This window comes from Metopolophium dirhodum, chromosome 1, assembly GCF_019925205.1.
Source record: "Metopolophium dirhodum isolate CAU chromosome 1, ASM1992520v1, whole genome shotgun sequence".
NCBI classification, from domain to species: Eukaryota; Metazoa; Arthropoda; class Insecta; order Hemiptera; family Aphididae; genus Metopolophium; species Metopolophium dirhodum.
In genome coordinates this window covers 25,920,220-25,944,786 of record NC_083560.1, presented here as the reverse complement: position 1 = coordinate 25,944,786, position 24,567 = coordinate 25,920,220, and the positions used below count along the sequence as shown (strand labels likewise).

At 30.6% G+C, this 24,567-nt stretch overlaps 1 long non-coding RNA gene across 1 annotated transcript; it reads right to left on the bottom strand.

Annotated features, from left to right (window-relative positions):
• Window positions 1-10,878: 10,878 nt before the first annotated feature.
• Window positions 10,879-24,001, bottom strand: LOC132935860 (uncharacterized). Its single transcript, XR_009663353.1, has 3 exons — window positions 23,634-24,001; window positions 23,447-23,545; window positions 10,879-10,996 (listed from the first exon to the last, which is right to left on the bottom strand). It is a non-coding gene; the product is annotated as an uncharacterized LOC132935860 (long non-coding RNA).
• Window positions 24,002-24,567: the final 566 nt, after the last annotated feature.

The following is a 24,567-nucleotide window of genomic DNA, read 5'->3' as shown; positions in this document are numbered from 1 at the left end:
TTTACGGACATTTTCAGTTTCCATTTTTTTTAGTTTTTTTTTTCTATAAATATAAATAAAATTTAATTTGTGGGTAAAAAAGCTTGAAAATTTAATAGAAGGTACCTAGGTTATTGTTTCAAAGGCATATGAAAAAAATTAAAAATCCTTAGTCACAGTTTTTATTTATAAGCATTTAAAGTTCAAATCTTGACTGCAAAATACGGAAAATTCACGAAAACTAGCAAATTATTTTGAGTTGAGAATTCATAAAAATTTTTCTTTTTAAATCTAATATTTGAAAATGTAATACACGATTGTCCATAAGTTTGTCTACCTTTATCAAACAAAAAAATGTCTACAAAGAAGTCAAATTAAATTTTTATGAGCGTTTGAAATTCATATTTTTACAACATTTGATATTCACTCGATTTCTCAACGATTTTCTTATTTTGTTGTAATTAAAAACCGTACAGGCGCGTCCAGACGGAGCAGCTTTTGCCGCGCGGCATGAGTGTGAATACATAAATACATTTTCTGCGGCCTTTTTTGATGCCGCGCGGCATAATTTCCGATCGGCCTAGTAGGCGGTCTACATCAAAGGAAAGCCGCGCGGCTTGTGCCGCTCGCCTATGCCGCGTGTGTGTGGACGTATTTTCGGCAAAGCCGCGCGGCATCAGTACTTATTTTTTTAAGTATTTAAATTATTTTTTAAGTAATTATTAGCAGAACAAACTTTTTTCACTGAGGTAAAACTGATTTTTATTGTAATCTCCAGTGGATACAATTTTTATTTTATCAAAATGTCGATACTGAAGATTTTCTGTTTTCAAAAATACAAAGATCAATAATGATTTTTCAAAAATCTTTAATTTCATGTTTTTTGAGGTACAAAAATATAGATTACTAGCTGATTTCGTGCACTTCGTTGCCCATTAAAAATGACACAACTCTATAGTAATTATGAATAATATATTATTATTAAAATAGCAACTTTAAAATCCATAGCGACCATTTATAAACAACAATTTCCATAAGAAATTTAAAAATCTCTGTTTGAGCACCTCCCGGGGTTGGTCCTCTCCTTTTATAAATTAGCCTATCTTCTGCCCATCTAATCTATTTCTGTACCAAATTTCATCAACATCGGTCCAGTCGTTTAGGAACGCATAAAGGACACACACACAGACAGACAGACAAACATTCATTTTCATAATATAATATATGAATATGTGAATAACATAACCACTATGATCAACTTTACCGACGGACTAAAATAATATTACTGTTTTCGTGTCAAACTCACATATTTTGTGCCTATATATAGGCTACAAGCGACTAAATCGTAGGTATTTTAACCTATGATTTTTGTACGTATACAACAACGCAAGCGCACAAACGACATCCTCCTCCGATGACATTTTGGCACTAACTGATTTAGTCCAAATTATTGTCTACTGGAAGATAATCGGGAAATAAATGCCGCACCGTGTGGACGCGTATTTGCCGCGCGGCAAAAGCTGCTCCGTCTGGACGCGCCTTACGAATGTAGATCCTTATTTCACTGAATGTTTGTATTAGCATTTTCTATACACGATAAAATTTTGAAAATAATTTGACTGTTTTTGAGCTGTTTTACGAACATTGTCAGTTTTCAATTTTTTTAGTTTTTTTTACTATAAATATCAATGAAATTTTATTTGTCGGGGAAAAAAGCGTGAATATTTAATATAAGGCTCCTGATATATCGTTCTAATAGCAGAAGAAAAATATTAAAAATACATAGGCACAATTTTTTTTATAAGCATTTAAAGTTCAAATTTTGACAACATTTATAAAATTTATAATTTATTAATTATTTTGTAGTTAAAAATATATAAAATGTTTAACTTTTATGGCTCAGGATTGAAAATTTAAAACAAGGCTCCACGTAAATTGGTTATATATAAATTACTTTATTTACAATAATATCATCAAATATATTTGGTAATATCAAGGCTGACTGACCGTTTTCGCTCAGAATCGTTTTTCTTATACAATGATATTATATCATTGAATTAAAATTTAACACCATCCATTACAGAGACCCACTTGTAACCTACTGTACAGCAGAGCGACATCCACTTACTCACCTTTTTTAAATTAAAAATAAAAACATTATTTTTTTTTAAGTCATTGATACCACAAACTTGAAAAGTTGTAACTATTGTAGGTATGCCATCTATAAACATTTAATTTTTTTATCAAAAAAGTAAAACCTTGGTTGACTGCAGTGTTGAATTGTGGTGCAATAGGTAACATCTCATAATCTATAAAAAGCAACGACTCTGAATCGAGTGTAATAAAAATCATTCTGTATAAGTTAGAAATATTTTATTTTATAAATTACCTAAAATTATAAAATCAACGGTAACATTTTATTTATTAAAAAATAATGTAATTTTGATTTAAAATTACGTAACAATTAATTAAAATGATAAATGCTATAAGATTAAGTTTTGACTAACTATATGTACCTACGTATAATTCATAAATAATTTTACATTCTTTGTCTTTATGACAGAAAACATGACACCAAAAATACTTACAAGTTATAACTAATAGGATAGTGAGACAAAAAATGTAAAAAGGAAAATATTTTGCCCTCCCCTTGATAAATTCCTGCAGACGCCCTTGCCAAGGCACACCTTATTGTAAAACAAAATTAATTAATAACATTTAATACACATTAATTGAATTTCAGTTTTTATAAGTAAAACTTCGAGTGTTTTTTTTTATTAGTAGGTACACCACAGCTATAATACATTTTAGTAATTTTAAATGTAGTAATTAATCGCTTCGCTCAGAATCTAAAATTGTTAATATTCAGATTAAATAAGTATTCAAAATGATAAATCCTGTCTGTAAAACTTTTATACAATCATTTAAAAGTTTAAAATGTATATTAGAATTTATATCTTTAATATTAAAATAAAAAATAATTTAGTGCACCATTTAGAATTGTTAGGGCATTTTTTAGTTAACTTGGAACATTAAAATCATCGAATAATAATATATGATAATCAACCCAGAAAAAGCCAAGGGGGAGCAACTGCCCCTACTTGCCTCCCCCCACGGTCGATCATGTGCCACGGCACACACCGTAGTTCCGCCTATGGGCTGTTACGTAATCCGGTCATTCGCCGTCGTTCAGGGCTACCGTCAATAGTCGTCGCAGCCGCCGCCTCCCCGTTCACCTTCGCCACCGTCAATATCGTCGAAGCAGCAGCTGTTGCAGTGGGCGATTGTAAACTCTCCATATGGTAAACTCTCCCGGGTTTAGTCCAATACTACCTGACGGGAACATGTAAACTCTCCCGGGTTTAGTCCAATACTACCTGACGGGAACATGTAAACTTTCCCTATGGTAAACTCTCCCGGGTTTAGTCCAATACTACCTGACGGGAACATGTAAACTCTCCCGGGTCTACTCCAGTACTACCTGACGGGCCCATGTATAAACTCTCCCAAGTAGTATAGTCAGTACTACTAAGCTAGGGGAGCATGGTGCCTCCATTGGTATGACTAATAACGTCTTCCACATTGACAATATCAATTTCTTCGCATAATGTAGTGGCAAGTAAGAAATATGTGGCTACAGAAATTAAACAAATGGGAACAATATATTATATATAATATTATAAGGGGGGACGAAGTGGCCGAGCGGACCAAGGCGTCCCGGGTTCGATCCTCGGTCATGGGCGGCATTTTTCTTCGTGCGAGTCACGGTGTCCGGAGAACAAGTGCCGCCATCCCCCCACCCGGGCATGGCAGATACCTACGGGTGCCCACTTGAAAATCTGCCAAAAACTACACACAGATGTTTACCAACCAACAGTGTCCTTCCCTACAAATAAACAAAAAAAAAAACAAACAGCTAATGGCTATAGTTGCCGGGCTCAACGATCAATTAAAAAAAAAAAAAAATAATAATATTATAATTATATACTTACTGTTACTTTTATTTTATATTATAATATTATATATTATATATAATATAATGTAAAATAAAATTAACAGTATAAACAAAAAAACATATTATTTGTATTATAATAAACGTGAAAAATACCTATTTTACCGATGGTACAGAATCAAATTTCAGTTTTTGTGATTAAACCCACTTCTTCTGTATACTTACCTGTTTTTTATGGATCCTAGGGACTTGATAATCACAATCTTTGCAGTATAGTCAATTCATGGGATAGCAAAAACATTTAATACAACTCGGGAGAGCTTACACATTTCCTTCAGGTAAACATAATATTGACCTGGGAGAGTTTACACATTTCCTTCAGGAGGTGAGTTTCCTGGCACCACTATGTTTAAAAATCCACATTTTTCCTTCAGGTAAACATAAAGTTGACCCGGCAAAGTTTACCACCGCCCATTGCAGTCACCGACGCCTCCGATACCACGGTCCCGACCGCCACGCATGTGCCGACCGGTATTTATTCGTTATTATTATGGCTGGGAATGTAATGCCCTATTAAACCCTAAAAATGCCCTTAAAAAAATGCTTTGATGTTTACCAACCAACAGTGTCCTTCCCTACAAATAAACAAAAAAAAAAACAAACAGCTAATGGCTATAGTTGCCGGGCTTAACGATCAAAATTCAAATAATGCACTAAAAAAATGCAGGTAAGTTAAAAAAACTGAAATGCCGCCCCTGCGTACATCATATGTATATCATATGTATACACCTCATCTTTTGGTGGAACTATAAAATACTCAACCCTTTTCTTTGTCGGAATATTTTATTTACAGTTAAGTATAATTTAAAGTTAAAAATATATTATTATAAATATTCTCAATTTTCATTTTTATTTTAAGTGAGAATAATGTATTTAAAATACGTATTTGAGTACTTTTACTTAAAAACGACTTACAAGTTTACAACATACCTAATGTAACGGTATGACAAAATATTACATTATTAGTTTATATTATGAGGTGATTCACATTGATACGGACGACTCAGTCATCTGAAAAAAAAGTTTTAACCGTCCGTGTCTGTGCAATGTGAACGCAGAACCGGCAAACACCGTAGAAAAAATATTAATAAATATTAAAGTCTTTATTATGAATCTACACAGGAAACCTCAAGCAACTACTGCCCTGCGACAATATTATACGTCAAGCCGCCACTCACGTACGCTTGACATAGTCAACTGTATATATATATATATATATAGGTACATATATAAACTTATCGTGACTTCGTGACAATTTTGATTTTATACTTCGGCAGTTTCTATTCAAAAAGCAAGCAAACTATATCAAATAAAGATAAAATATAATTTTATTTATTTATATTTATGTTTTTTGAGGACAAAACTGAACAACTTGGAACACAAAAAATTACCATATTTCATAGTTTAGGATTTTAGATATAAAATAACTTAGTGCAAACACACAAAAGTACATTTGGGTATACAAAATGTTAAATGTATATAAAAAAAAATATGTTAAATAGAGGTAAACAATGTATTTTAGTTACCGTTATCAGACTGTAAAATCATAAAAATAAATAATATTATATAGTTATATAAAAAAAACATAACTTATAAAAAGATCAAACACTTCAATCCACAACAAAATTATCGTGGTCAATTCGAACTACAAATTTGGTTGGATCATAATTTCCGATATGCTTGTGTAACTCATCGTGTGTATGAAATTGGTACAGTGTGTCGAAGTAACGACCACAAGTTGAGCAACGGTATAATTCTTCTTCTGGTTCAAATCTAGGAAAGAAAAATCATAGTACATAATATTTGTTATTAGGAATCTTATAATAATTTACATTTTCATGATTCCAGAGTAAATAAGAGTTGAAATTCTTAATGAATTGTTTGCTGTATTAAATAATGAATATTAAATCTATCGATATGGATAAAATAGTTCTAAAATTATAACTTTCGGGTACGTTATATAGCTTCTAAATATAAAAATTTTTGCGCAACTGCTGTAGGTGTACCAGTAGGTGTTGTGTGGGTAATGGATGTGTTAAATTTAAATGGAATTATGTATATAAAATCATTGTTAACGAAATATGTTCCTGAGCGAAGACGGCCCATTTTATATGTAACGATATTTTTAAATTACAATAAAAAAAAATTTAAACCGTTATTCTCCGAGTAAATGTTATCTAATTTTGTGCAAATTTGAAGTTAAAATAATATGTTTTAAAAAAAAAACTGTGTTTACTGTTCATACAATTTTCAGATTTTTCGCTTCACTATTAACTAATTATGTGAGAAACCTTGTTCAACTTTTTGAATCTTCAGCTATATTATATTTCTAAATAAAATTATCAACATTTTTGGCTTTTCGATGATTTTTATCCAAATTTTAACTTTAAATTATAATATTTAGACAATTGTATAATATACTACATATGGAAAATGATCAAATGAACATTTGGTGACAATTTAAAGTTCATATCTACGATTATTAGTTTTTAAATTGCAACAATAAATAAGAATATCGTTCTATGAAAATACGTTAATTTACGGGTGAATATCCAATGTTTAACTTCAAACGATCATTAAAAATATGTGTTTCCGTGTGTCATTGTTATTTGAAGGGAAACTTTATTTGTTCGAGATGTCGAATTATTTAGGTTCGAGTTACCGAGAGTACCTACACTGTGTTACTAATAACAGTTTATCCATACCCAAGCTAACCACAGTACCTATAAAACTAAAACAATTATTAACCAGACGTTTCGAACTTTTAAAGAACCTCTGTTTCCGTCATCACGATGCAGTAGTTTTTCTAATTATTGCCAAACAAATTTAATAATTATTAATTTATACTTACGTTGGAAACAGTCTGACGTTACACTTACGATGCGATTCTGCCGTGACGGTCGACAACATGAAATGTTTGCACTTTGTGCACAAGAAGTAGTCTCCAATTTTAGGGTCATTCTTTTTTACAATGCACTTCCTCATGGTTCCACTGGATGTTTTGGAAGAAAAAAAATGTTATTATTAGTTAATTATATAAACGTCACCATAAAGAGAATAATAATAGAAGACAGTACAGATTTTTAATTATTTATTTTTTTGTTTTATTATTTTTTATTAATTCACTGTATTATCGAAACCAAACAGAACAAAAAAAAAACAATCATATTGTGTATCACAAAATTAGGTAGGTTTTATTATAAAATATAATATTGTTTTCAATTCAAAACAAAATTATCTTATGAATATATATTATAATTTAAAAAAATTCATAGGATAGGCCACAGTTCGTCATGTGAACAATTTAGAACCAAAATTTTTCATTTGTTCAATTCAAACCTAGCCTCAATCTTATTTTAGACTATATTTTGAGCGAAAGTTTTTAGTGCGTATGGCGTATTCTATCGGAATCCAATAGCACGTTTTGACTGAAAAATTCGTAGCAAGAACGATCTACTTAAGTGATATTTTTTCCAAAATGTATTATAACAAAATTTAAAAAACAATAAGATAAATATTTAGATTAAAATAATACAGGTATAGTAGTATCAAAATACTTCACCGTACTTTTAACTTGATAAAAACTGATTATTTGATATTCTGATATCAGTAACAAATTATTGGCACGGCTTTTACTGATATTAATATCGCAATAGTAAGTTTATGACATGTATTAATCATTTTAAGTAGATAATTTTGTCTTCTTTTCAAGGCACAATTCGCATTGGTTCAATAAAATACTTTAGTTTTAATAATTATTAATCTGAATAACAAATTTAATCGTAAACGTATTGCCTATATATGACAGTAATACGTTTTGAGTTAAATGTCGTTTTAAAACACGGGTAGCATTTATTAATATGAATAATATAATCGATTTTGGGGAAAATTGAAATACCACGTTTAAGATTGTAACCACAAAATTAAATAAAACAATTGTATAAATAAATATCCAAAAATAATACCCAAATGCAGGACTTCATAATTTCAAAATAAATTTTAAATATCAATACAAATCGTTAGAAATCGTTAAAAATCTTCTTTGAAACCAAAAGTTATATAAAAATCGAAATTATTTTATTAAGATATTAAATATATATATATATATATTAAAAACAATTAAAATGTACTTAATACGATTTATATAAAAATGAACATTTATATGTACAAATTAATTTAAAATTAACACAAAATAAATTTAAATGAAAAATTCAACAATAACTAATACTACAATTCAATAATATTGTTGATATCGATAATAAATTTCCTTTTTAAGGACTGTTTTACAGTCGTGCACATGGTAAAAAAATGTTGCGTAAGTGACACTCGCGAATGTCGATCTTCCACGTATTCGTAGGTAGATATAAAAATTAAAATGGTAAAATTATAATATAAGGTGTTAGATAGTCTACGTTGGCGATATTGTAATAAATACTTACAATTGAGGAACGGTTAGGTTAAGTTAGGTATGCTTTTGCTAAAAATGTAGACGGTAGATCATTTTTAGAAAAATATTATTTTACAGTGTCCAAATCAGGTTTGAAAATCATACGTTTATGCGGCTGTGTTAATCGATTATAATTCAAAATACGGGTTGTAGGTTGTACTGTTTAGCGAGCGCAAAATTTTTTCTCAGGGTCATATGTGGATATTTTTAAATATGCCTAGCTCAATACAGAAAATAAATCCACGATATTAACTCTTAATATAAATAAATCATCGCAAAGTGCAAATACGAATCTAAATTTGAAAAAAATTCATGCATGTAACTAGTTTTTGATTTTCGATATTTTAATTTAAAAAGTTTGTATTTATATTTAATTCTATTAAAATACCAGTACAAAACCCATAATTCTCACGAAAATGGTAGGATTTGACCTCAACTATTAACACGAGTTGGAAATCTATTATATTATGTATCTACTAGGTTTCACTGTATCAGGTACCAGGTGCTGTATACTACCTATCTATGGCGATTATGAAATATTGGCGATAACATAATAATTATGAAATCGAATTAATATTTGACATCGTCTCAACTTCCAACGTTTAAAAAAGAAAATATGAAAAAATAATCAAAATATTTAAATTCTAATCACGAACCATATTAGTCCATAATAAATTCTAATCGGAACATTTACGAATAAAATCTATGATAATGATGCAGGGAATCCCTAAATTTGTATAACAGAAGACCCGTTTGATTATATTTTTACCATGGACATTACAAGTTCTAATTACGCCACACCATGACCGTTGAAAACATCCGTAATATATATTAGATAATTATTTTACACCACAATACTATTATATTTTATAACCGTCGAAATAAGGGTTCACTAAATCGATAGATATTATCAGCAGTAAATATTAACTGTTCGGAACGTCGACTTCCCGCACCACCGGCTATTACGCAGTGTCTAGAAAAAGGGTTGTCCAATGTCATCCATTGGAGATAGCGAGGAATGTTTAGTGTGTCAAACCACCCCATAGTAAAATAGGTTTAAAAACAGATTATTCGAAATTTATCTATTTTTATCGTAATATACCGATACAATAATATTACAAACAATACAAACGATTCTAAAATGTGATTGTGAAAATTTTTTACGTTAGTCATATTATTTTATATAATAATGCAATTTATTTATAAGTAGGTCTCGCCGCCTCGATACTTTTATACATTTGCATGGTAAATTAATTACGAAAAATCCGATTAGATTCAAATCTGTTACATAATATCTATGACCTATCTATTATTTTATTGAAGTCGAATCAAAACTAAGGAAGACAAACGAGGTATGCCTAACCGTAACTGCAAATCTATTGGCAAGAGACCTGACGTTTTATTTTATTTTTAGAATTAGGTGTCATAGATCACCAGAGACATTTTCACATAGAGTTACAAGACTTAATTGAATATTATATTTTGTTGGTAGTTTTAATCAAACATATTGGTAATATTTTCATGCAGTATTTTAATCGGAGTCAAAATATCTTATTAGTTATTTCTATTAAACCAAAAACTTAAAACATAATTTTAGTTTGAATAATAAGACGGTTTATTCATAACGTGGACAAAAACTAACACTTCGTAAATGAACGTCTTATATTACATTGTTGTTATTACTAACTTGGAGGTTATGACTGAAATTTAAAATTAATTAATTCATACGATAATAATATTTTATAAATATGTGACGATAAAATATTTTATTCTAAAAACTACCCGATCATAATTGAATAAATGTTATTTATAGGTACATTCAGTGAAACTGTATAATAATCAATGTCTAAAATAAAGCAATACCTACCTACTTACATATTAAGTAAGAAATTTAACGAAACTTTGTAGTGCGTCTTTTGACGAGTGACAGTTATTCTGCCGGTGCTTATCAGCCACAAATAGACATAAGTTATGTGGTAATTAAGACTAAAAATTGGGCAATAAATATTTGACACATGTGATAGTAGGCAGGTATCTTTATTATAAAATATAACTAAAATTAGGTAGCATTTTTAATAATATCGGTTTTAAGAGCCAAGTATTGGAACCGAAATATCTTATTGGTTAAATCAAAAAGTTAAAACATCGTTTAATTGTAACCAATACGATGGATTATTATTTTTATTAGTACAATGCGGGCAATTAATATTTATTTTACACTGCTTTTATAACTTACTTATAAATTATGAAAGCAATATAAAAGTAGTTTATTCATAATAGATAATATTGTTATATCGTAAGAATATGTGTACCTACGATTAAATATTTCGTTCTAAAAACTATCCAATCATAATTGAATAATTATTGTTATCCAGGCATAGTAGGCATACGTTTGGTGAAATTGTGTAAACGTCAATGCTTAAAATTATGTTAAACTTACGGTAAGTGCTGCAGAGTCTACGATATCAGTTTTTCTTTCGATGCTTAACAGCCGGAATAGATGAATTATTCTTTCGATGCCTCACAGCCGGAATAGATGAAGTGGAAGGTAATTTAAACTGTAAATTGTACAATAAAATATATTAGACGTCTATGATAGTAGTTACCTAATATTATTAAATAGTAGACGTCAAAAACAATTAGGCCCATACTTTAGAAACATTTCATAAGTATTTTAATAGAGAAATTATTCAGTCATTAAATTAATTTAATTATAACCTACGATAAAATATTTTTAAATACTTAACAATAATTATAGTTGAAAATAATGTATTATTAAGTGTTTTCGTCGAAACCGGAACGCAAAACAAAGATATGACTGCGCTATAATAAAATAAATCACGCCTCCTGCCTAATAAGTTATGTGTTTAGTGGCAAATTTTGTGTTGAGGTATGTTTTGAATTAATAGCTAAAAACAATGCGTTTTTCTACAACTCGCAGACCTTATGATATAACGCAATATGCGTAAAAGTATGTTTTAATTCGGCATTAGGTACTCACCACTAACCTGTTGTACTCGCTGGATGCGTCACTACCGTGTATACATGTGAGATCTTTTTGTATGTACGGCGAAAAACACAATGAGGCGACTGCCGAACTGGAGTTGCCAGTGACCCATACATTTCACCCTCACCACACGATAATATCGCTGTGTGTATAAAATTCATCCACCGGACGACGGGGCGGACGCCGTCTCGATCGGCCTTGAAATCGTGCCGAACGTTTATTACACGCACAATACTATATAGATGTGTGTATATACGATAATAATATTAATATTACACCGTTTCACCTACCCACTGAGTCAGTAAAACTATTATTTATGTTCATTTTAAAGGAAAACTGGTTTTTTTTGTATTCGGCAGTAAGCCGCCACCACCGCCACCACCACCACTCTTACACCCCGCCGTCACTCTTTGAATCCCAGAATTATATTATATACGTTGGGCGTCGGCGCGAAGTGTATTATATTGCACTATGCGTCGAGTTGACATGGGTCGAAAAAGAGGGTTGCCATTAATTGTATTGTCGTGTACACGAATATATGCCATCGACAGTTTCTATAGAAGACGACCCGTGGCGGTATCTCGAACCGATACTTTTTGTTATAACAACGGTTATTTTAGAGTCCGAAGAAGTTTCTTAGAATATAATGTTGTAGTGTTATATAGCGGCGGCCGACTATATTATATATAGCAGGGGTGGCCAAATTGTCAACCTTGGAATATTTTAGAGTAAACCGACTTACCAACCTTATAGTTAGGAATTATTATGGCATACATATAATAGGAGCATTATGGTATACGGTTATATGAATTGCGAAATAAGAATCACAGGGAAAAAACACCTGCCGACGAACAACTCCGGAAAAAAACCTACCCTAGGAATAACATCCCCAGACCACATGAAAGTGATAGAACAAATATTAGGCGACAACGGGACTCGGTGTTCGTTTTATAGATCTGAACGATGATAACAGGTGGTACAGCTTGTAACAGCTGAACAGTGAATACCCGACGGTAGACAGGCTGTCGCTGGACGTGACGGACGAGGGGTAGGCCGTCTAGAAAACATTCTGCGACCGTCGCTCAGCTTTTAAGATATCCGATGAAGCTCGGTTGCACAAGAACGCGTCCGTGTTCGAAAAATTATTTATTCTCAAGATAATTATAATATGATAAAATAGACAACCACATGCGATTACGCAAAAAGTAAACGCCAACAGTATGCAATGTTAGTTTATTTTTAAATTATTTTTGAAATTTAATGGTGAAACACGCATTTAATATAATACAACTTTCCATTTGAACGTTATTATTTAATATGCAAGTATATGTTTATTATTATGACATTATTATCCTGACATAAAAATGATACATTTTGTAAAAAACATTTGATTACTGATTATTTTGTTATTTCTCAACACATATTTTTTAGCTTTTGTTCACATTTCTTTTTTTTTTGTTAAAATGTACCAGTTTGGATATTTAACAATTTAATAATTGCTTTTGAATTTGATTTAAGTAGTTCAGTTCATCAAAAATATACATCTATAGTTAATTTATTATATTTATGAAAATATTTGAAAGTACATATTAGACAATAGACAAAAAATATAATTTCATATTAAATAGTAAGCTTTAAAAAAAAATTGGGGGGAAATGTCCTACTTGATCGAATACAGTCAGTCGGTGGGAAAAAGTCAGGAGGGGGGAAATGTCCACGATTCTTATATAATATATTATTGTAGTTATTGTATAAAATTGATACCGGCTGTGACAGGTTCCCATTATAAAATCCGTGTGAACTCGTTAAGGGCCGAGATTTTATAATATCTACACAAATCTTTATAATATTTTAATATTATAATATGGAAGACGAGCTAGTTGTAAACTTTAAGAGCTAGTACTTAAAAATAAAAAAATGATTTTTTTTCGACTTACAGAAAAAATATATTCACAGTATACAGAACATAATTTTAAAAAAGCTGGGAAAGTGGGTTTCGCTCTGTTGTACAATAGATTACAAGTGGGTCAATGTATAATGGATAATATTAAATCTGAATTCAATGATATAATATCATTGTATATTTGTATACGAAAAACAATTCTGAGCGAAGACAGTCAGCCTATGGTATATTTGATGATATTATTGTATATTGAGTAATTTATTTACTTATTAAAATTCGAATTCTTTAAAAATTTAATATGAATTTTAGGTAGACATTTTTTTTCAATAAAGGTAGACAAACTTATGAGGAAACTTGAATTAAATTTTCAAATCTTAGATTTAATCTAATAATTGTTATGAATTTCTTACTCAAAATAATTTGGACATTTTCTAATTTTTTACGTAATTTGTCAAGATTCAAACTTTAATTGCTTATAAAAAAAAATATTAGGACCACGTAGTTTTAATATATTTCAACAGTCATTTTAACAATGTTAACACATATTAGGAGCCTTATTGTATTACATTTTCAAGTTTTTTAATCCAACGAATAACATTTTGTTTACCTACATTTATAGAAAAAAAAACTGAGAAGTCAGACACAAAAAAATAATTAAAATAAAAAAAAACCCCACACCATTATAAAATAAATACATTCATCGCTCCGCTCAGAATCTAAAATGCTCGCCACCCCTGCTATAATATATTTTTTCTTATTGTAGTGACTGTAGAATCGAAATGACACCGGCTGAAACAGGTTGCCATTAAAATTCGTGTAAAACGTTTATCAGGCATCCTCACCGGGGTGTGTCCCGTCCGTGGTGGAAATGTTAATGGAACATTATTTACGGCCTACGTGTATTATACGTATTTCTTCTAGAAGAATCTAGTTTTTGGAAATGTAAATAATACCCCTATCACAATAGAATGTAAATAAATTAGTTTTAATTTTTAATTAAAGTTCAAACTCCAACGCACGTCTATAATCATAAGTCATAATTGTATAATATTTTATATTATCATGCAATGCGTATTATAATATTTGTTTATATAGGTACATTTACAGTTCAATATTGTTATTTCAGTTTATTTAAATGGAAATTAGTATTTAGTGCCCGGAGAAAGTGTATAGTCGAAATTATGTATACTGCAAGTATCGATTAATTAGAACTCTTAATAGTAAATTAAATACATACCTAAATATTATCTTTTGTTAACAATAATTTAATTGAAAAATTAAATAAAAAAAATAATTTATAATATCCACACGTAGATTAGTGAATAAAACGATTATAATATTTACAATAACAATTTTCGTATATTCAGTGGCGGTGACGAGACAGATGAGGGCAGGACGTTATCTTCTTTGAGATTTATAAATATATAAAAATGTATATCAAAAATTCAAAACCTATAGTTATCATTAAAATATGATTCGTTGTCATATTTTTATATGAAATAGCAAAATAGCAAAATATTATGTACCTACATGCGCGCATACCTAAAATATGGAAACATGAAAAACATACTCTCCGTAGAACGTAATCGAAACAATTTTGGCCACCCCTGATATATAATTTATTATTATAGTTAGTGTAGAATTAATTGGCATGGGTCGAAAAAGGGTCCCATTAAAATTCGTATAAACTATAAACAATAGACTGTCTTCGCCGTTTCTAAAAAAACTACACGTGGCCGTATTTTAGATGGGTAGATTTTGTTATAATATTTATATATTTGTATACGACTTACGTATGTGACGCGTATTTCTCTAGAAAAGTCTCTTGTTTGAACATAGAAAATTAAAAATAATAGAGTATAATATAGAATATAAATTTATTCCATTGAATTTTGGATACCTAATTAGGTATCTATAAAAGTCAAAATTAAAATCGAACGTTTATTGGTTGTCATGATTATAAATTATTAATATTATTATTATAATTCGTATTATTTTTCTATGAGTATAATATCCGTTTATTAGATACCTCTACCTACCTACCTACCTACCTACCTACCTACCTACCTACCTACCTACCTACCTACCTACCTACCTACCTACCTACCTACCTACCTACCTACTTATGTCATTACGTTTCGATATTCGTAACAATTATAAAAATAAATATGTAACATGACACCTATGTACATATTATTATATGATAGTATGATACGAACTCTACATTATGTACAAACAACTACTGACCGAAACAATAATATTTGCACACACATAATTGTAAGGCCTATATGGCCAACACACACCATATTATATAAATAAGTTACTTCGCTGTGCGCCTTAGACTTCAACGCACTACACATACTGAACTCTGTATGACTACACATATATTATCGTACGATAGGACGTTATTTACATATTTGCGAGTATTATTATATTTTGTAAGTGTTTAGTAGACAATAATACTTAATAATAACTGAAACGAAATTAAACATGTGGTTATAAATGGAGTTGTGATATCTATATACCTGGGCCCTGGCTTCGGTAATTATATCCAGTAGCTGCTCGTGAGTAAATATTCATACTTTAATTAGCTTCTAAAAATGTCTACAATAATAAATGATGACGGCGTACAGACGTACAGTACTACAGTTATGGTACAATAGGCTAACAAAGGCACGGCATCATAATGGTATTGTCTTGAATATTAGCGTTCAATAGCGGTTCAATAGGGTCAATACGCTGGTTATTCTCCGCGGCCCCCTCCGTCCATCCAGCATAAACATTACATAATATTGTTATGATTGAAACCGTCGAGCGGCAGCTGAATGATAATTTTCTATTGAAATTACTATTTGTAGGTTTTGTGGACATCAATAATAATAAACATAGAAAACAATATTATAATATTTTAAATTCAGATAAAAATACTTCTATACGTTTTAATTTTAAATTAATTATTACATAATATTTACAAGTAGCTGGTTTTTTTTTAATGGGAGACGCAGTCTCAAAGTCTCCCCTGACGAACCGCCCCTGATTATATCCATGACGATCCATGGATATCTTATATTTACCTGGTCGTTTCCCCGACCACGTTACATATTATTTTGTCCATAAAGGAATCGAATAAATTAATATCTATAGTGACCGGAAAAATTTTTAGTCGATGCATACAAGTGATGATTGATTAGAACTCTTCGTAGTAAATTAAAAATTTATTATTTACGTAAGTATGTTTATTAATTATTATTATTAATATTAGTTACTAAGACTTAATTGTTTTCGGCGCAATAAGTCGATACTCGTATGGGAAAAATATATTTCGTTTGCGCATCGTCTATTTAGTATTTACATGTACCAAAAACTGCATACTAGTTGTACATGTACATTTATATAAATTAATTAATTCATACTTTCCACACTTCCACAGGTACCTAACCTAACCTAGGTATACTGAAAGATGTGGACTGCAACGTCTGTAACACAATTCATTGGAATGTGAATAAAAATGTTAACGTTAATAATATCAAATCCCATAAAAATATTCTTCGTTGTCTTATTTTTTTAGTATATTTAAGAGCAGAAAATATGACGCACTAGCGGGTTAGCGAACATATTATTACAAACACGACCGCCTTAAATATTTTCGTTTGTTGACGTCAACATTGTCGTGCATGCAATTATTGTTTTATATTATTTTATTATAGACGTTTATGTTTTTATTCATTCAATTATTCAGTTAACCGATTTTTATAATGACTTATTATTTCTATTTTATTTTGATTATCATAGTAAAGCTTGACGAAAATAATATTATTATACTTATAATATTATTGGTAAACTATTATGTATAATATGTATTTCAAGTTATATTCTAAAAATAAAATTACTTACACAAATTACACTAAACTACACAAATTTTTTTTTTGTAATTTGGTCTTTTATCAAACTTTTATCCCGCACACGTTTGTCTATTAATTATATATTAATATTACAACATCATCTACATAAACATCACATTTAAAAAGATTTTTTTTAATTAGATACGTAAACAGACAATAATATGAGTAATAACCATCCAAATAGTGTTATAACATAAAAACTACTTATCAAAAGTTCATAAGTCACTGGATAGCAATCTGAAATAACATAGCCACTGGGATTAACGGAATTTTAAAGCCAGACAGCTTCGACGATATCGGTCGATTTTCAATGCTACATTTTTATCGTAGCTGACCAAGTGTGCGATGAAACTATTGTAAACAATGTTTATGCGGTTCGCTCGATTCCGACACCGATATCGGCATTCGATAATATTATTATCATTATTATCATTGTGTGTGTGTTCGCAATGACCGCGACGGTCTGCAACCGCGGAAAACAGAAAACCATTTTTATTTTATTTTATCATAAATTTTATTTCCAGATTAACAGGTCAAAACTCAAAAGACGATATGAATGTACTGTATACCCATAGGCGCAAATTGACTAAATTTTTGGGGGGGACTCAAGCCCCCCTCCCCATAGGCCATATTGCTTAGTACCACAGAATATAAAAATTAGTACTAATTACTAGATTTTGAACTGGGGGGACTTGACCGACATTTGGGGGGACTAAGTCCCACAAGCCCCTATTTGCGCCAATGTGTATACCTAATACTATATTATACCATTAAGCTGGTTACACACGGAGCGATTCGAATGCGATTCGAATTGCGGCAAATAATCGCCCGAAATGGTACACGTGTATTTTGATGTTGATATTCAAACGGGGAATAACAGACGCGTTCGGATCGCAAATGTACGCGATAAATCGCGCAGGTTTAATTTTAGCGCGTTCGGTCGCGTTCAAACTCTAAAATTAAACAGTTATTTCAAATGTTAATATTCACACGAAACGATTTTAACGCTCCATAGGCGCGTTTTTTCCAATTTTTGTTCATTCAAAAAGTTGACATTGGTATGACCTGCAGAGCTCGTCATTTAATTTGCTATTCATTTAGTATTTATGTATTTCATATTAAACTACAATAATGTTTGACAATGAGGCATTTATAATTGATGAGCAGAACGAGGAAAGTATTTGGAATACAGGTAAGTGTATACAATTATATTATTTAAATATCATTAAAACACTCACCAGTGATCAATCATCAATAATATTTTCATATTCCTTGTTTTTTATTTTTATATCCAAAATATGTGGTATTCTGTGAGTAAATAGTACATAGGAACTTTTCATTCAAGAATCACAGAACAAAACAATTGACAAAATTATACAATGTAGGTACCTATGAACATTTAAAAATGTTGAACAAACTTATTTGATTTATCGAACTGAAAATTATAATTAAGAAAAAAATACTGGTCTTTTCTTATTTATGTCTCTTGTATAAAATAGATACAATTTTAAAAATGGTTAAAATCTTATTAAAAATATACTTATATAATTTTACTCATAGCAAGGGCGGTGCTACACTGGCACAAGGGTGGGCAAGTCCCCCCCAAAATTTGATTTTGCCCCTCCATTAAAGTTTATGTCTAATGTTGATATTTAGAAATATGGTACTTGTGCATAAATTTGATTCAACCATCATAATAAAATAAATAATTCTAACATAATAAATTTAATTTATTGATTTTTATTTTAATAGGCAATACCAACATGTATATATGTTGCTATTTAGATACCTAGTCCAAAAAGTCCTCTCTTTTTTTGTTTGATTGCAATAAACATAAAATATATTAATGTGCTTATACCACATTTATATTATGTTTTAATATTATTATTGTAATATTTTTTTTTTTTTTTTTTTATTGGGTAACCCGCGGCAACATAGGCCATTGGGTGTGGGGAGGGCACTGTAGGTTTTATATTGGGTAGGTTTGGTAGGTTTTATATTGGATAGGTTGGTACACGTGTGTGTTGTGTTTGGCAGAATTTCTAATGGGGCACCCGTAGGTTTCTGCCGTGCCCCGGGATGGGGGGATGGCGGCACTTGTTCTCCGGACACCGTGACTTGCACGGAGAAAAATGCCGCCCAGTGGTCGAGGATCGAACTCGGACCGGCTGTGCCGAATCCGTCGCGTTAGACCACTCGGCCACCTCGTCCCCCTATTGTAATATTTATATTATGTCATAAGTCATATAACCGTATGACAAGTTTACATAAAACATATAAGTACTTTAGGTTATACCTTTACCTACTTTGGATTCCATAATGTTAAAAACATGTAAATAAATAAAGAAATTATAAACCATTATTTGCATATAAAATTGTATTAATAACTTCAAAGAGTTTTTAGACTTGAGTTATAGTATACCTATTAAGTTTGACTGTTATATTCAGTTGAGTGCTACTTAACTACTTAACTCTGGCCGATTTAAACTAGTAGTAGAATAGCTTGAAACCGGAATGCCTCTATCGTTACTTTCTTGGAGTATAGTATTTTTTTGTTTTCTTATAAATACGCTATACGTATAGGTATTATTATTTATTAAAAATTATTATAAAATATTCATAGTAACATAAAGATTGAAATATTTCGTTTTCATAAAATAGACAGGCTTGCATTCTGCCTGCGTAGATAAAGTAAAGTGTCGTTACCCTGTGTTCAAAGTTATTTCGTCCATTTATAATATAATATTATTATGATTATTGTTACACAAATAAGTATAATAGCCATTAGCCACGTAGATCTGTGACGCGAGTTTATTATTAATTATTATCATATACTTATTCATATACTGTATATGTTTGCAGTAGGGAGCAGTGACACGGGAAAAGAAAAGAAAATATTATGATAATACGATCGATTTCTATTAATATTACATTATGTTCTATACAACATTAAATAAGAATAAAAATATTATATCGTAAAATTAAGTTATAAGCTATAACTTGTAGCTGGGAAAATAATACGGAAGTACCTACCTATTGTAATATTATAATCCTCATTATACACTATTTAGTATAATACTATAATATAAGTATAAAGTGTAAAATATTTTTTACTTAAAAATATAATATATAAATACTTTTATTTTTTTGGGGGGTGCAAAAGTACCCTGTGCACCTCACTGCCAGTTGCGCCAATGAAATAATGTTTTATTTATTAAAATTAATAAGTTAGTATAAAACTTCTTATTTTAATCATTGGGTAGTAAAATTAAATTAATAATTTTTCGATCATTATATTTCGATGTATTATCCTATATTCTCAAATAATATTTGAATATGTAACTTTTGATCAAGTTTTTGCCCATCGAAATGTTACCACTTAATAAAATTGTTAACTATATTCCATGAGAAAACAGTGTACCTATAATACGGCTGATAACAATAAATTGGCTGCCGCAATTATTATGACCGACAGGGTAAATAATAAAACATATAAATTGTCGAAATTATCTTGGTACTCGGTCGTCCAATGGTAAATAAAAACCATCCTAGTTGGATCTTTTTACATTTTATACATTTCGTTTTATAAAAATTAAACTTAGTACGATTTAAAATTGCCAAAAAAAATAAAAAGGGAAGCCCATGACTTTTGCACAGAAGAAAGCGTTATTAACTAATCGCATTGGATAAAAACAAATTGTATGAAAAAATAACTAACCAACAGATGCTATTAAATCTGAATTCCAGTAAGAGAATAGGTATTATTGTTATCGCGAACTATACACTGGGAAATCAAATTAAGAAACGATCTAAACAACGAAACCGTAAGCTTTTCTATTCCAAAAATAGAAGTCGAAACGGAAAACGAATAATACGATTGAAATTGATCGAAAACTATTTGAGAATAAATGTTCTTCTAACCATATTTTAGGTACTTCACTAATTAGTTACCTACATTAGTTTGCAGGATTTTTTTCGGTATGTATACCACATGATAAAATCTAATTTTGTATGAATAATATGTAATAGGAAGTATACAAAGTTTAATAAAATAATTTACCTATTATATATTATTAATTATAAACGTTTTTGGGTAATATTATACATATATTTAAGACCATGTTTAAATTAATTTAAACAATAATATAAAAAAAAATTAATTTTAGGTATAACTTCTGCTTATGACGACGGGCAATCAGTATTGGCTCGCGAGTAAATATCCTGGGGAGACTATAATAATCACAATTCTACAATTATAATCAATTTTACAAAATCGTAGCGACTAATCTTTCTCGTCAGATATTTATTTTTTTATATGTGACGCGAAGTGAATTATTTTCATTTTTTGCGAATAATATGTAATTGGAAGTATGCTTTTAATAAAATAATTATTATAATATGTTATTAATTATAAACGTTTTTGGGTGAAATTATATATTTACGAATATGTTTAAATTAATCTAATCAATGATAATATTAAAAAAAATAAATAAATTTTGAGTATAAAGATTAAATATTTCTGGTTACGACGACGGGCGAATTCGTCAGCAAATATATTCTGAAGAGACTTTAATAATTGCCTTCTACAATATCATATGGCACGGCATATCATAATATTGTATAATACGCGGCTAAATCTCCCCGCCTCCTCCGACCATCCACCGATAATGACGTTATGATTGAAACTGTCGGGTGGCTTTTTCGCTGAATCCGCGACCGTCGTCCAAATTACCAAAATAATATTTTTTCCGAAATAACTATTTATAGGTTTTAGATTTTGTGGACTTCAATAACAAAGAAAACGATGTAGGTTATATTATATTTTCAATTCGGTTAAAAATACTTCTATACATATATAACTATAATAAATATTTTACAAGTGGTCGGGTTTTTTTTTAAGGGGAGACGCAGTCTCAAAGTCTCTCCCGACGAGCGATTGTAAATTTTGCCAACAATGAACGCAGGTAATAATGCGTCAAATATTTTACAGAAATTTATATTTATATTATCCGCAAACGAACCGAGTAAATTTTAACTGACTGATTGACTACAAGATATGATATTATAATTATCAATATAGTGGTAGGTACCTACTTATAATTTTTATTATTTATTTCCAACAAAACTTCTGCAAGCTCGAGAAACGTTTTTCCGACCATTTGTAATTTTATTATTTGTCAATCGTACCGTTATAATTTTATGATTTCGATACGTCGATAGGTAACGTCTTTATCTGTCAAGATAAACGCTAACAGCTGTTATGCATCAACGTCCTCAAACCTGTATGGTCTGTACTGCAGTAACAATACTAATTGGTCAGTCGGTAATACATCGTAATCGCGTTTATTATGTCCGTATTTTTGTTTGCACAAGAATTGCTTTTTTTTTTTATTTACGTTTTATAATATAGGTACCTACTAGGTAACTTATAAGCTATTACTATTTGCTTTATGGATTTTTTTTTCGATAATTTTAGGCTGTTTAAGTATAAGGTGCATGGCTTGTTTACATTTTTGTATGATATGATTTTTTTATACATAATATAGTGACAGTCGCATATATAATACAAACATGAATAGGACATAACGTCTTATGAGCGGTGGTCAATATTTCCTATCAAGGCCAAAGAAGTGTATACCTATATCGAGTATCGACTGTCAATATTTAATATAATATAATATAATCATATTATACTTAAAATATTATACTTTAAATACTTCACGGCTGAAAAAATTATTTTAGTGGCCTTAATCTGTGATGTACCATCCAAGTTTTGTTATCTATGGATAGTCGATGCTCGATATAAATAGCGTTTTCGCGGAGGTACGTAAACGGTTTCGCAAACAGTTTATTAAAAATCGTTTTGCCGACAAATTTAACAGTTTACTAAAATGTTTGCTCCTATCACCAAACGACTTTTTCAACAGCTTACTAAAGATTAATGTTTCTGCTAGGTACCTAGTACATCTATAATACAATTTCGTTTTGGCGATGGACAAAATCCAAATGCCATATCGGGTGGCATCGGTAAACAGTCGGCAAACCGTTTTGTTTCGTTACCTCCGCGAAAACACTTCTATATAGGTATACTTAATTTCCCTCGATAAAGACCCGCTGATAAGACCGTCGCGTCCTATCCACGCGCTTAAAAGTTCTATGACATTAATTATAATACAAAAACCACGTTGACACTTACCGCTGACCACGGTGGACCGCAAAATTGGTATGGACGTAACCACGTCTTGGGTGAGACGAAGACGAAATCCAAAACGCCCGTCGTACGTACAGATGTCACCTGCGTACACGATTAATAAAAATAGATAATAATATTGCCCGTATGTTATAACTTTATAATATGGATTTAATGAGATTATAATATTTACGTGTAGGCACTCGAATCAGTCGAATCACACGAGTAGTAGTAGTAGTAGTAGTAGTAGTAGTAGTAGTCTGGATTGCAGATCCACTGTTGCACCCACGCTCAATTATTGTCGATATCGATAATAAATTATTATTAATTAAAAATCGGCCGAATCGCACCACGTCGCAAACTTGCACCAATAATTATGAATTTATTACTCAACGCGCCTTGACATACCTATAATGACGTGATATTATTACATAATATTAAGTGCTCCGGTGCTCGTAAACGTAAGTCGATGCGCAATCGAAATCCAAAATGATATGACGACAACGGAAACGGCGGCGGACCCGAGACGACTACAGAGTTCAGACAAATAGTATAACCCGCGAGGCGGTAGGCCTGTGTAATGAGCAAGTTATCGCTCGCGGTGGCGGGGAAGAGGTCGTCTGGTTGGGAATATTTTCGACGCGTCTTATCGATATCCGATTCGAAAAAATAAAATATAATAATATGATAGTAGGTTATAATGTTATTGTTATTATTATACCTAACGTAATCGTCGTCGACATCGTCGGCACACGCAAACGGCCAAATATTGCTATCAAAAAAATAATACGACTTAAAAATAGCTTCCGCTGGAGGGCGCAATTTACTGCGTAAAATTAATATATTATAATGGATTTTAATATTTTATACCGGAAATGTATATTTACGCGCAATTTACAATTATTGTCTTCCGTCGTCGGGAGTTATTTACGTATCTGGGTCTATAGCCCCCCCTCCCCCCCGTGGCTACGCCGCCGGACTGGTCAAATGAAAAATAATATGATAATATTATTATCGACTCAAAACAGTTCATAATAACAGCAATACAGCTATAGGATTGTCGAATTAGTAACTCGCCACAATAATTAAGTATGTGTAACTTACGTGTGGGTATTTATTAATTTTTC